The sequence below is a fragment of the Citrus sinensis genome, chromosome 9, assembly GCF_022201045.2.
Source record: "Citrus sinensis cultivar Valencia sweet orange chromosome 9, DVS_A1.0, whole genome shotgun sequence".
In the NCBI taxonomy this organism is placed as follows: Eukaryota; Viridiplantae; Streptophyta; class Magnoliopsida; order Sapindales; family Rutaceae; genus Citrus; species Citrus sinensis.
Window position 1 is genome coordinate 12,672,797 of NC_068564.1, and position 12,447 is coordinate 12,685,243.

General features: G+C 36.7%; 2 non-coding genes across 2 annotated transcripts; both read right to left on the minus strand.

The window, feature by feature from the left end:
* Positions 1-1,189: 1,189 nt before the first annotated feature.
* LOC127900184 (small nucleolar RNA R71) lies at positions 1,190-1,293 on the minus strand. Its single transcript, XR_008052198.1, has one exon. It is a non-coding gene; the product is annotated as a small nucleolar RNA R71 (small nucleolar RNA).
* Positions 1,294-11,756: 10,463 nt separating this feature from the next.
* LOC112496685 (small nucleolar RNA R71) lies at positions 11,757-11,863 on the minus strand. Its single transcript, XR_003063201.2, has one exon. It is a non-coding gene; the product is annotated as a small nucleolar RNA R71 (small nucleolar RNA).
* Between the last annotated feature and the right edge of the window lie 584 nt (positions 11,864-12,447).

Genomic DNA, 12,447 nt, shown 5'->3' on the forward strand with positions numbered 1-12,447 from the left:
CCCCTCATGATTTAATTGGCATTAATAAGGATTATTTAGCCCATGATGCATGTTGATACGGATCCAGATACCCAAGTACGTCATTTTAATAGAATTATCTTCAATTTATTCTCGCCATTTCAATTCCAACTTTAGAATTTATTCTCGCCATTTTAATTTAAGTTTTAGCATATTCCAAATCATTTCCACCACAAATCCAATCACCCATTTACAAAATTAATTCTACACACAATTAAAATCCACCTCCTCGTGGGATCGACACTCGTCACCATTAGTCTATACTACAATAGATTCGTGCGCTTGTGAATACATTAAAATTTGCACAACAAGTTTTTGGCGCCGTTACCGGGGAGGTAAGTAATTTTAATTCATAGAATTAATTTTTGTGAATAATTCCATTTAAATTGTTTTCTTGTATTTTTTTTCTTAAAAAAAGAAAAAAGAAAAAAAAGTGAATCTACATTTAAAGGTTAGTATTTTTTTTTCTTTTTCTCTTCTTTAAAATTCTGTAATTTAATTTTCAATTTATTTTTCTTTGTAATTTTTTTGTTTATCTTATTAATTTATTTTTAGTTAATTTATTTCACGTATTTGTTTTTGTGTATTTTATAGAAAGGTTTTAATAGCGCAATAAGGTTAGTATCGTAATTTCTCCCTCTTCTTTATTTTTATTTATTTTGTTCCCATCTTTATTTTTTTATTTTATTTGTTTTGCATGCATGGTCGAAGGTCATTATTACCCAATCTTGAACCTATAGACCTTGAACTTGAGAAAACACTTCGCACACACAAACAAATTAAAAATAAAATGGATTTGCAACCACAGGAGAGGCCATTTAAGGACTACTTCAGTCCTTTAGCTAATTTGAGCACATCATGCATAAGATACCCTAATGTAGCTGCTAGGAGCTTTGAACTAAAACCTAGTGTGCTAAATTGTCTCCCCACATTTTATGGCCTAGAAAATGAGGATCCATATAATCATCTGAATGATTTTCATGCCATTTGTCAAACTTTTAAATATGAAAATTTTTCAGACGATGATGTTAAACTCAAATTATTCCCATTTTCTTTAAAGGATAGAGCTCGTTCATGGTTAAATACTTTGCCTGCTAATAGCATCACATCATGGGAACAAATGGTAACGATATTTTTGAATAAATATTTCCTAGTGCATAAAACCAATGCTATTCGCAGGGAAATCTCAGAGTTTACTCAGAGAGAAGACGAGCAATTTTTCGAAACTTGGGAGCGATTCAATGGGCTACTCTTGAAGTGTCCACATCATGGGTACGAGAAATGGCACCAATACCAATACTTTTTGGAGGGATTACTACCAAATGTGCAAGAATGGCTAATGACAACAAGTGGAGGAGAGCTAATGTCAAAAAGTGCATCAGAGATTTGGGAATTCTTCCAGCGACAAGCGGATAATTCCCAACAACGAAGTCGATCATTCAGGAATACTAGAAGAATTAAGGGAGTAAATGAGGTTCACATTGGCGAGTCAACTTCGGGAATCAAAGAAGTCAAGGAGATGGTTGAAGGTCTTGCTCGACAAATAGCATCGTTATCGACTGCTAAATCAACAGAACCACATGACCCTGACTCATACTCTGATCAAGCCAATGCCATAGGTGTAATGAGGAAGCCATCAAATTACAACCCATACTCCAACACATATAACCCTGGATGGAGAGACCACCCCAATTTTTCATGGTCTCAAGGATTCCAACAGAATGGACCAGCAGCTCCAGCTCCACCAATTCCTCAAAATCCTCAAGCCTCTCAGCCCCCATTTAGACCATACAATCAAAACCAGAACTACTCTCAACCCAGACCATGGGAGGATGCATTCCAGAATTTCAAGAATGTTACTCACTCCACGATTGAGCAACAGAACCGCACCATTGATGGACTACGAAATGAGTTGAGAGCGGGCTTCAATTCACAAGCCCAATCAGTTTCAAGCCTCGAGAAAATGGTGGGACAACTTGCTTCTTCAGTTCAGACCTTGGCAATGACTGTTGAAAAAGGCAAGTTTCTAAGTCAACCAGTGCCTAATCCTAAAGGAGTGCATGAAGCAAGTACTAGTTCACCACAACAGCATGGAGAGGTCAAAGCAGTCATGACCCTGCGAAAAGAAAAAGAAGTCGACAACAAAGTGGAGATGCCGGTGACAAAAGAAAATCAAATTGTACCTGTGAATGTTGAGGAATCATCACCGGAGGAGAAAGAAGAAACCAACCCACGAGAATACATTCTGAAAGCTCCATTTCCTCAGAGGTTAGCTAAAGGCAAAAAGGAAAAATCCACAGGTGAGATTCTTGAAATCTTCAAACAGGTAAGTATTAATATCCCTTTGCTTGATGCTATTAAGCAAGTTCCATCTTATGCAAGTTTCTTAAAGACCTTTGTACTAAAAAGAGAAATATGCATGTTCAAAAGAAGGCATTTTTAACAGAAAACATTAGTTCTATACTCCAACACAAAATTCCTTTAAAATGCAAAGACCCAGGCTCCCCCACTATTTCATGTAGCATAGGGAACCACACAATTGAGAATGCTTTCTTGGATTTAGGAGCTAGTGTAAATTTGTTGCCTTATTCAGTATTTGTGAAACTTGGACTTGGAGAATTACACCCAACCTCAGTGGCGTTACAGCTTGCAGATCGGTCCACGAAAATACCTCGTGGTATTGTGGAGGACGTGCTTATCCAGGTAGACAAGTTTTATTTTCCTGTTGATTTCATTGTAATTGACACTCAACCAATACAGGATTCAAGGAAGCACATCCCCATTATTCTAGGCCGACCTTTCTTGGCAACTGCGGATGCTCACATTCAATGCAGGACTGGAAATATGCAGTTGTCCTTCGGCAACATGACTATGGAGCTGAACATCTTCAACATTGCCAAACAACCTCACAGTGCAGATGATGGAATTGTTGATGTGGATTTAATTGAAGCATTAGTTGATGATACTTTTGTTTCAAACCTTAGTGATGATCCTTTACAAACATGTTTAACTCACTTTGGTTTAGATTTTGATATTGACAGATCGGTCGATGAGGTCAACGCCCTGCTTGACTCAGCACCATTTATGGACACTAATAAATGGAAGTCAAGAGTTGAGCAACTAGCACCATCAGAGAAGAAACTCATCCCATCATCAGAATCACCACCGAAACTCGAGCTCAAACCATTACCCAACACTCTGGAATATGCATTTTTGGGAGAAAAAAGTACTCTACCGGTAATCATCTCATCATCCCTAAATGACGAACAAAAAGGTAAGTTGTTGGATGTTTTAAAAGAGCACAATGGAGCATTAGGATGGACCATAGCAGACATAAAAGGTATAAATCCAGTAGACTGCATGCATTACATTCACCTTGATGAAAAGTCTAAATCTACTAGGGAAATGCAATGTCGGTTAAATCCTAATATGAAAGAAGTTGTTAGAACAGAAGTCCTTAAGCTATTAGATGCAGGTATCATTTACCCAATTTCTGATAGTTCATGGGTCAGTCCTGTACAAGTTGTCCCCAAAAAGTCAGGAGTCACAGTAGTTACCAATGCTGATAATGAATTGATACCCACTAGAGTAACTACAGGATGGCGTGTTTGCATTGATTATAGAAAGTTGAATTCTGTCACACGTAAAGACCATTTTCCTTTACCATTTATCGATCAAATGCTTGATAGATTAGCAGGCCATGAATTTTATTGCTTTCTAGATGGCTACTCAGGATATAATCAGATTCCCATAGCACCAAAAGATCAGGAGAAAACTACTTTCACTTGCCCTTTTGGCACATTTGCATATAGGAGAATGCCATTTGGATTATGCAATGCACCTGCCACATTTCAACGATACATGTTGAGCATTTTTTCTGATATGGTTGAACGATTCCTTGAAGTCTTTATGGATGATTTTTCTGTCTTTGGTGACTCGTTTGATCAATGTTTACATCATCTAACACTAGTTCTGCAGAGATGTATCGAGAAGAACTTGGTCTTAAATTGGGAGAAATGTCATTTTATGGTAAAACAAGGTATTGTTCTCTGTCACATCATTTTGAGCAAAGGTATTGAGGTTGACAAAGCCAAGGTGGATCTCATTTCTAATCTTCCTCCACCCAAAACAGTCAGAGAAGTAAGATCTTTCCTTGGGCATGCTGGTTTCTATAGACGTTTCATTAAAGATTTTAACAAAGTTTCTAGACCCTTATGCAATTTACTTGCTAAGGATGTACCTTTTATCTTTAATGATTCATGTCTTGTGGCGTTTGAAAAATTAAAATAGTTGTTGACATCATCACCCATCATTCAGGCCCCAAACTGGAGCTTACCATTTGAGCTAATGTGTGATGCATCTGATTATGCAGTAGGAGCAGTATTAGGACAAAGAGTTGATCGAATTTCCCACGTTATTTACTATGCTAGTATGACATTAAATGATGCACAGTTGAACTATTCAACTACTGAAAAAGAAATGCTAGCAGTAGTGTTTGCTTTGGAAAAATTTCGATCATATCTCATTGGTTGTAAAATAATTATATTCACGGATCATGCTGCTCTTAAATATCTTCTCACAAAGAAAGATGCAAAAGCCAGACTAATTCGTTGGGTGTTACTTTTGCAGGAGTTTGACTTGGAATTCAAAGATAAGAAAGGCACAGAGAATGTTGTGGCGGACCATCTCTCTCGTCTCCATTTTGACACAATTACAGAATCATTACCATTGAATGAGTCATTTCCAGATGAACAATTAATGAATGTGGAAGTATTACCTTGGTATGTTGATATAGTTAATTATCTTGTTACAGGTAAAGTTCCAGAGCATTGGACCAAGCAAGACAAGGCTAAATTCTTTGCAGAAATAAAGAATTTCTTTTGGGATGACCCATATTTGTTCAAGTATTGTGCAGACCAAATTGTTAGACGATGTGTCCCAGAAAGTGAAATTCAGAATATCCTTTCATTCTGTCATGCACAAGCTTGTAGAGGCCATTTCAGTGCTAAGAAAACAGCGACTAAAGTTTCACAAGTGGTTTTTATTGGCCAACTATATTTCGAGATGCTTATACTTTCTGTTCTTCATGTGATAGATGTCAACGTCTGGGGAGCATTACAAGAAGGAATATGATGCCACTAAATCCAATTTTAGTGGTTGAGATTTTTGACGTATAGGGTATCGACTTTATGGGACCATTTCCCTCTTCCTTTGGCCACCAATACATATTGGTTGCTGTTGACTACGTATCAAAATGGGTAGAAGCAATTCCATGCAGAACCAATGATCACAAGGTGGTGATAGCATTTTTGAAAAGCAACATTGTTTCACGCTTTGGATTCCCTCGAGCAATAATCAGTGATGGTGGTGCCCACTTTTGTAACAAAGCATTCAAACCTCTTTTGACAAAGTATTCAATCACACACAAAGTGGCGACCCCGTATCATCCGCAAACCAGTGGCCAAGTTGAGATCTCCAATCGAGAAATAAAACACATATTAGAAAAGACGGTGAGGCCGGACAGAAAAGATTGGTCATTAAGACTTGATGATGCCTTATGGGCATATAGAACGGCTTTCAAGACCCCGATTGGGATGTCACCCTACAGGCTAGTGTATGGAAAAGCTTGCCACCTACCTGTGGAACTCGAGCATCGTGCATATTGGGCCATCAAGAAATTCAATTTTGACATGCAGCAAGCCAGCTCAGAAAGAAGATTACAGCTGGCAGAACTTGAAGAAATTCGCAATGATGCATACGAAAATGCCAAGATTTACAAGCAACGAATGAAAGTCTTCCATGATAAGCAAATTATGAGAAAATCGTTCACTCCAGGTCAGAAAGTGCTTTTATTCAATTCTCGCTTGCACCTATTCCCAGGTAAGTTACGCTCTCGTTGGTCTGGTCCCTTTATTGTTCATACTGTTTTTCCACATGGGGCAATTGAAATTAAGGACCCAAAGAATGGTGTCACGTTTAAAGTTAATGGTCAATGATTAAAGCCATATCTAGAGTACCAACCACATGACGAAGACACCGAAATAAATTTGAGTGACCCACCAAATTTGAATTGATTTTTTTTTCTTTTCGTTGATTTGATTTTTCTTTCTTTCTTTTTATTATTATTCTTTTGCTAATTGAAATTGTTTTTGCATAAGTGTGTTTATTTTACCATTAAGTTTTCTCTTATCATTTTTAATCATGAGTCTCATACTTAGACCGTTCTTCCTGAACATTCTTAAACCACTTCAACGTGTCAAAACTCATCTCAAAAGGCAGATTCAATTTTGTAAAACACAACGCATTTGGGCTCTACAACCACCAGAGTTAGTAGCCTATGTTGAGGGTTTAGAACGCCAACTCAGAGACATTTAGAGAAGTGTTTACGACATCCAGTTGGAGCTTGAGGTAAATTCAATAAGAGGACGATTTTAATTTTCCTTGTGTGTTTTAATTTGTTTTTCTGTTTGTGTGCTTTAGTTTGTTACTCCGGTGAAGTGGCGGATAACGGTACTCCGTGACAATCAAGTCGGTTACTTCAGTTTCCCATAATAACTGATATTCTGAAGCGAAGGTATGGACAGAAATGAGATTCTAGCGAAGCTTTACAAGCGATTCCCTTCACTTCCTCAGAATGCCCTCCTTACGATCTATAAAGCTCGGTCCGAACGCATGCGATTACTCATGAGGAATAACATACCTGCTGACATCCGTTGGTTAATCGAGGCTAAAGTACGATCGGCAGGTGAGTTACCTCCAAAATTTATTGCATACATGCCTGGTTGTGGTAAAGGACATTATGCAAGAAAACGACGAGCTCGAAGAATTTCTGTTGCTTGTCATAAGTGTGCCAGAATGAGTTGCAATAAAAACCCATGTTCTTTGGGAATGATGTCTGATAACAGGGAAGATAAGATTCAATTCATTAGGGATGGCTTGAATAAGGAGTCATTGGATGATATCCTTTTGTCTCTTGAAACGCATCCCAGTGGATATGTGCAAGGAGCGATTCTCCAGTTATGGCCATTATTCCAGAAAGAGTATGTACGATATAGTCTCGGGAATCTGACTATAAACGACCCTGTTTGCCAGTTTATAAGAAAACTAGATAGGAAGCCTATCCTCGACCCATAGAGGGCGTTCAAGCCGTTTCTGGACGTAAAACCAGAGGAAGATGTGAGCCACAGTCGCAACTACCTGTAAATATCCTTTTACTTTATTATTTCACTATTGTCTTATTGTTTGCCTTATTGTCTTTAATAATTTTATTACTGTTTGCTTTTTCCTTTTTACTGTTTTCTTTTTTACTTGCGAGCCACGTGCTTTACGCGTTATTTGACACTGACATATTACCTCATACACAACCATGACCCACTATCACCGAGATTCTTAAATGTGATTTCCTTTTTGTCAAGCACTCACAAATTGTTTTCGAGAAGTATCACAATGGCAACTACTCCCAATAGACAATTCAAGAACATTTGTGTGCTTTCTGGATTTACCTATGGCAAACATAAAGAGTTCGTTGAGGCAGCTATAGATCTTGGTCGAAGCATAGCAGCGAGAAAATTACACTTGGTGTATGGAGGAGGTAACCGAGGGTTATCAAAAATGGTCTCAGAAGTAGCTTTTATCAGAGAAAGTCAAGTGTTAGGCATCATCCCAAGAGTCCTAAAACCATTGGGCAGTTCGTCTGACTCATCAACTGGAGAAGAGTTAGTCGTCTCAGGTATGCAAGAAAGAATAACTGAAATGCTTAATCATGTTGATGCTTTTATTTTCCTTCCAGGAGATCTTGCAACACTAGAAGCACTTATCACACTAGCATCTTGGGCCCATCTACACATCCACCAAAAACCCATCGGTTTGTTAAATGTCAATAACTTTTATGATGGCTTTATCGCATTTCTTAACCATGCAATAAAAAACTATTTCATTCCTTCTAATGTGAAAAAACTTTTTATTTGTGCTCACACTGCTAATGAGCTACTTGATCTGTTACAAGCTTATAAACCGGAGCCAGACCCCTGGACCTTTATGTTGGAGCATCCACATAATGATGGTAACAATAGCCGCAGTAAGAAGTACAAATTAGATTTAACTCTCCGCTTGTAAATATTATTTTCTGTGTTGCACCACCCGGGTGATGTCTTCTAAACTCTACTTCTTTCATTTCAAACATTGAGGACAATGTTTCGTTCTGGTTGGGGGGAGGGAATAATCGACAATTGTAGAATTTTGGTTAAGTTTTTACTAATTTTTTGTTGTAGAAACTAACTGTTGCTAACTTTTTGTGTTGAAGATGGCTGAATATGGAGTGTAGTGACTCTAGAAACGCATCTTCATCGTTTAAAAAAAAATTAAAAAAAAACTTAAAAAAAATTCAAACATTTTCTTTTTCTTTATTATGTGTTTATGTTTATTTTTCTTCTTTTTAATTTCTCCTCTATAAATATACATTTTCCAACTTTTGAGTCGAAAATGGCTGAATATGGAGTGTAGTTCCTCTAGAAACGCATCTTCTTAAAAAAAAAAATCATTTTCGTTTTCTATCATTTTACGTGTAACTTTTCTAATTAGTTTTTATGCATCATTTTCACATTTCTGCATGCATATTTTCCTTTCATGTTTAGAATAGGTTAGGGGGTAGAATGTTGTTTAAAAAAAAAAATTTTTTTGTGATTTGTTTGAACATTGGATGACATGATTAATTTCAAATTTTAGTATTTGTATTATCTTTGGTCTTAAGTGATGTTACACTATGTTTGCTACTTTACATGTTGATGTCGGAGACAAATATGAGTTGCTTAAAGGAATGAACATGTCATAATAAGTACCAAGTGAGTTTTTGAGCCTATTATTTTTCTTGGAGAATAACCTTTTTGCCCACTCTTTATACAGCTTAGCAGTTTATTATTTTACACACGATCTCTAAATTGCTTTTGAGTTAACCCTTAAAAAAATTATAAAATAAAAAAAAGAAAAAAGAGTGTGTTGCTACATTTGGAGGCCCATCTAACTAGTTAATATGGAAGATTATTTAGAGCCCTAAAAGACGATGGAAAGGCCATCTTTGATCCGTTTGAGCATTTCTAGCCATCCCTTTTATCAAATATTCATAGTTAACCCTTTAGAGCCTTTAAAAAAAAAAAAACTTTTCTTTGTCAACTTATCATCTTGACCCACTCCGATTTGGAGTATTACCCAATGTCTTATAAGTTCCATCACCTATTTATGTTTGAGAAAATGTAAATAATTATGTTGTTCAGTAAAGTTATGCCAAAAAAAAAAAAACAAAAGTTGTTGTTTCAAAAGAAAAAAAATAAAAATAATAGGTGAAATCCACCTTGCAACTTCCAAAAAAAAAAAATTCTTTGTATTTTTCTCAAACATACACTTTGTTTTCCTTATTTTCCTTCTTTGTTAGCCATGTCCCTAGCCTACGTTACGTCCTAATAAAAGTCATTTTTGATTTTAGGGAACTATAGTTTGAAGTAGAAGCTAGTTATATGGGCTAAAAAGATGTAGTGATGCATAATAAAAAAAAAAGATAAATAAAGTGGGTTGACTAGCATTTTTGTTTGACTTGAGTTCGTATTATTTATAAGCTGAGGGCATATTTATTTCATCTTGGTGAGAGCATATGATATCACTTCTTTATTATTTTCTCTCTCAATTACCATTCATTGGAGTGACTATTTTTATTGGTTTTAATTTCTTTGTGAGAGTGTCACTACTTCCAGTGAGATTTTGGGGTTTGACATGTCATTCTTGAAAGTAGCTATGACAAAATCTACTGGGCTGATTCATGTGGATGGTTGATGTGGGTGTGATGTTGCTTTAGACTGGAGATAATGCTTATACTTTTATTTGATTGCTATCATTAATCTGACGGAATAAATACGAGTGTTTCTATTAAAAAAAAATATTTTCAATTTCAATTTTGTTTTCGCTTTATTTGCTAGGGACTAGCAATAAGCTGGTTGGGGGGTGTGTTGAGTGTTAGAAAATGCATATTTATAAAGGAGAAAACCGTCATTTTACATTTCAAGTCTTACTAACAACCCTTACTTTTATGTATTTAACCTTCTTGTGATTTAATTACATGTGTTTTATTTTAATTAAGTATTTTATGTATTTTAGGGGCATTATAGTCATTTCACAATAAAGGAGAGACTAGACGGCAAAACGGACATCACTTTTGAACTCAGGACGGTCGAAAACCTTAGGAGGAGCATAAAAGGAAAAATGGCATTATTCATATGTACGGTACTATTCACGTGTACGGTACTAACTACGTTACTGTTCACAACACTGTTCACATAGACGGATTGATGACGTGGCATTGACCGATGATGTGGCATTGACTGATGAGGTGTCACGATCCTGTTGGGCTAAAATTCTTATGTACTGTTGATGGTGACGTGTCAGCATATCAGTGGATGAAAAATCTCGCGTACGGTACATGCATCACACAGGATTATTTTCAACCAAACCGCGTTACTGTTCATCCGAGTCAAACCGCGTTACTGTTCATCCGAGTCAAACCGTGTTACTGTTCATCCGCATGGTCAAACCGCGGACTGTTGACTGATGACGTGGCGCAATCCTGAGCGTCCAAACTGTTTTTAATCCGATGGCCATGATTTACTCCATGTATCTATAAAAAGGGGGCCTTCCCCCCCTAATTTGATATCTCTGAATCCATTTTTGGACTCTGTTTTCTGTAATTCCCTCTCCATCTTGTATTTTCTTCGTATTTTAATAAATTTCCATTTTACCCCAGTTCAATTATGAGTGGCTAATTTTCTTTCAAGCTTGGGTTGAAGGTGAAGTCTCAACATGTGTCATGGGCTTTATTTGGTAAATTTATTTTCTCTTCCCCTCTAATTTTTGTGGATGTTTTGACTTCTTGTCGACAAATAATACTAATCTTGTCTAGTACCGCCTTGGTTTCACCGGCCCTCTAGTACAAGGTTATTATTATTTGGCACGATAAGCCCTTAGCACCATATTGATTAGAGCGTGGTTCATGAGGTGTGGATTCCCCCCTCATGATTTAATTGGCATTAATAAGGATTATTTAGCCAATGATACATGTTGATACGGATCCAGATACCCAAGTACGTCATTTTAATAGAATTCTCTTCAATTTATTCTCGCCATTTCAATTCCAACTTTAGAATTTATTCTCGCCATTTTAATTTAAGTTTTAGCATATTCCAAATCATTTCCACCACAAATCCAATCACTCATTTACAAAATTAATTCTACACACAATTAAAATCCACCTCCTCGTGGGATCGACACTCGTCACCATTAGTCTATACTACAATAGATTCGTGCGCTTGCGAGTACATTAAAATTTGCACAACAGCTATCAGAGATTATGCTGTGTTAACTCCTCAAGTTGTACATCCTGGAATAGTCAGACCTGAAGTGGAAGTTGCAAACTTTGACTTAAACTAGTGATGTTTCAAATGTTGCAAACAATGGGTCAGTTCAATGGACTGCCAACTGAAGATCATCACTTCCATCTTAAGTTGTTTTTGGAAGTGAGTGATGCTTTTAAAATTGCTGGAGCAACATAAGATGCTTTAAGACTAAGGGTTTTTCCTTACTCCTTAAGAGATCGAGTAAGAGCATGGTCGAACTCATTACCATCTGATTCCATCACTACATGAAATGAATTGGCTGACAAATTTTTAATGAAGTATTTTCCACCAACCAAGAATGCAAAATTGCAGAATGAGATCACTTCTTTTCATCAACTAGAAGATGAAAGTTTGTATGAGGGTTGGGAGAGATTTAAAGAACTACTCAGAAGGTGTCCTCATCATGGCATTCCTTTTTGCATACAGTTGAAAACCTTCTACAATGGGTTGAATCCAAGTACGAGATTGATGGTTGATGTTTCAGCAAATGGAGCTTTATTATCTAAATCTTACACTGAGACTTATGAAATTTTGAAGAGAATTGCCAACAATAATTATCAGTGGCCATCAACTAGACAGACGACAGTGAGAGGAGCAACAGGAGTACATAATATAGATGCAATTACAACATTATCAACACAAGTAACTTCATTGACTAACATGGTGAAAGCCATGACTTCTGCTCCAGCAGCAGTAAAGCAAGTTGTTGAACTGTCTTGCGTGTATTATGGTGAGGAACATGTATTTGACAACTGTCCTGGAAATCCAGTATCAGTAAACTATGTGGGTAATTTCAACCGACAGCCTCAAAATAACCCGTACTCAAATACTTACAACCCTAGATAGAAGCAACACCCAAATTTTTCATAGAGCAATCAGAATCAAAATACTCTAGCACTGAGTGGACAGAACAGAAATACTCAACCACCTGGTTTTCATCAGCAAAATCAAGGGTAAAAACATACTAGTCATGATCCACTTACTTCATTGAAAA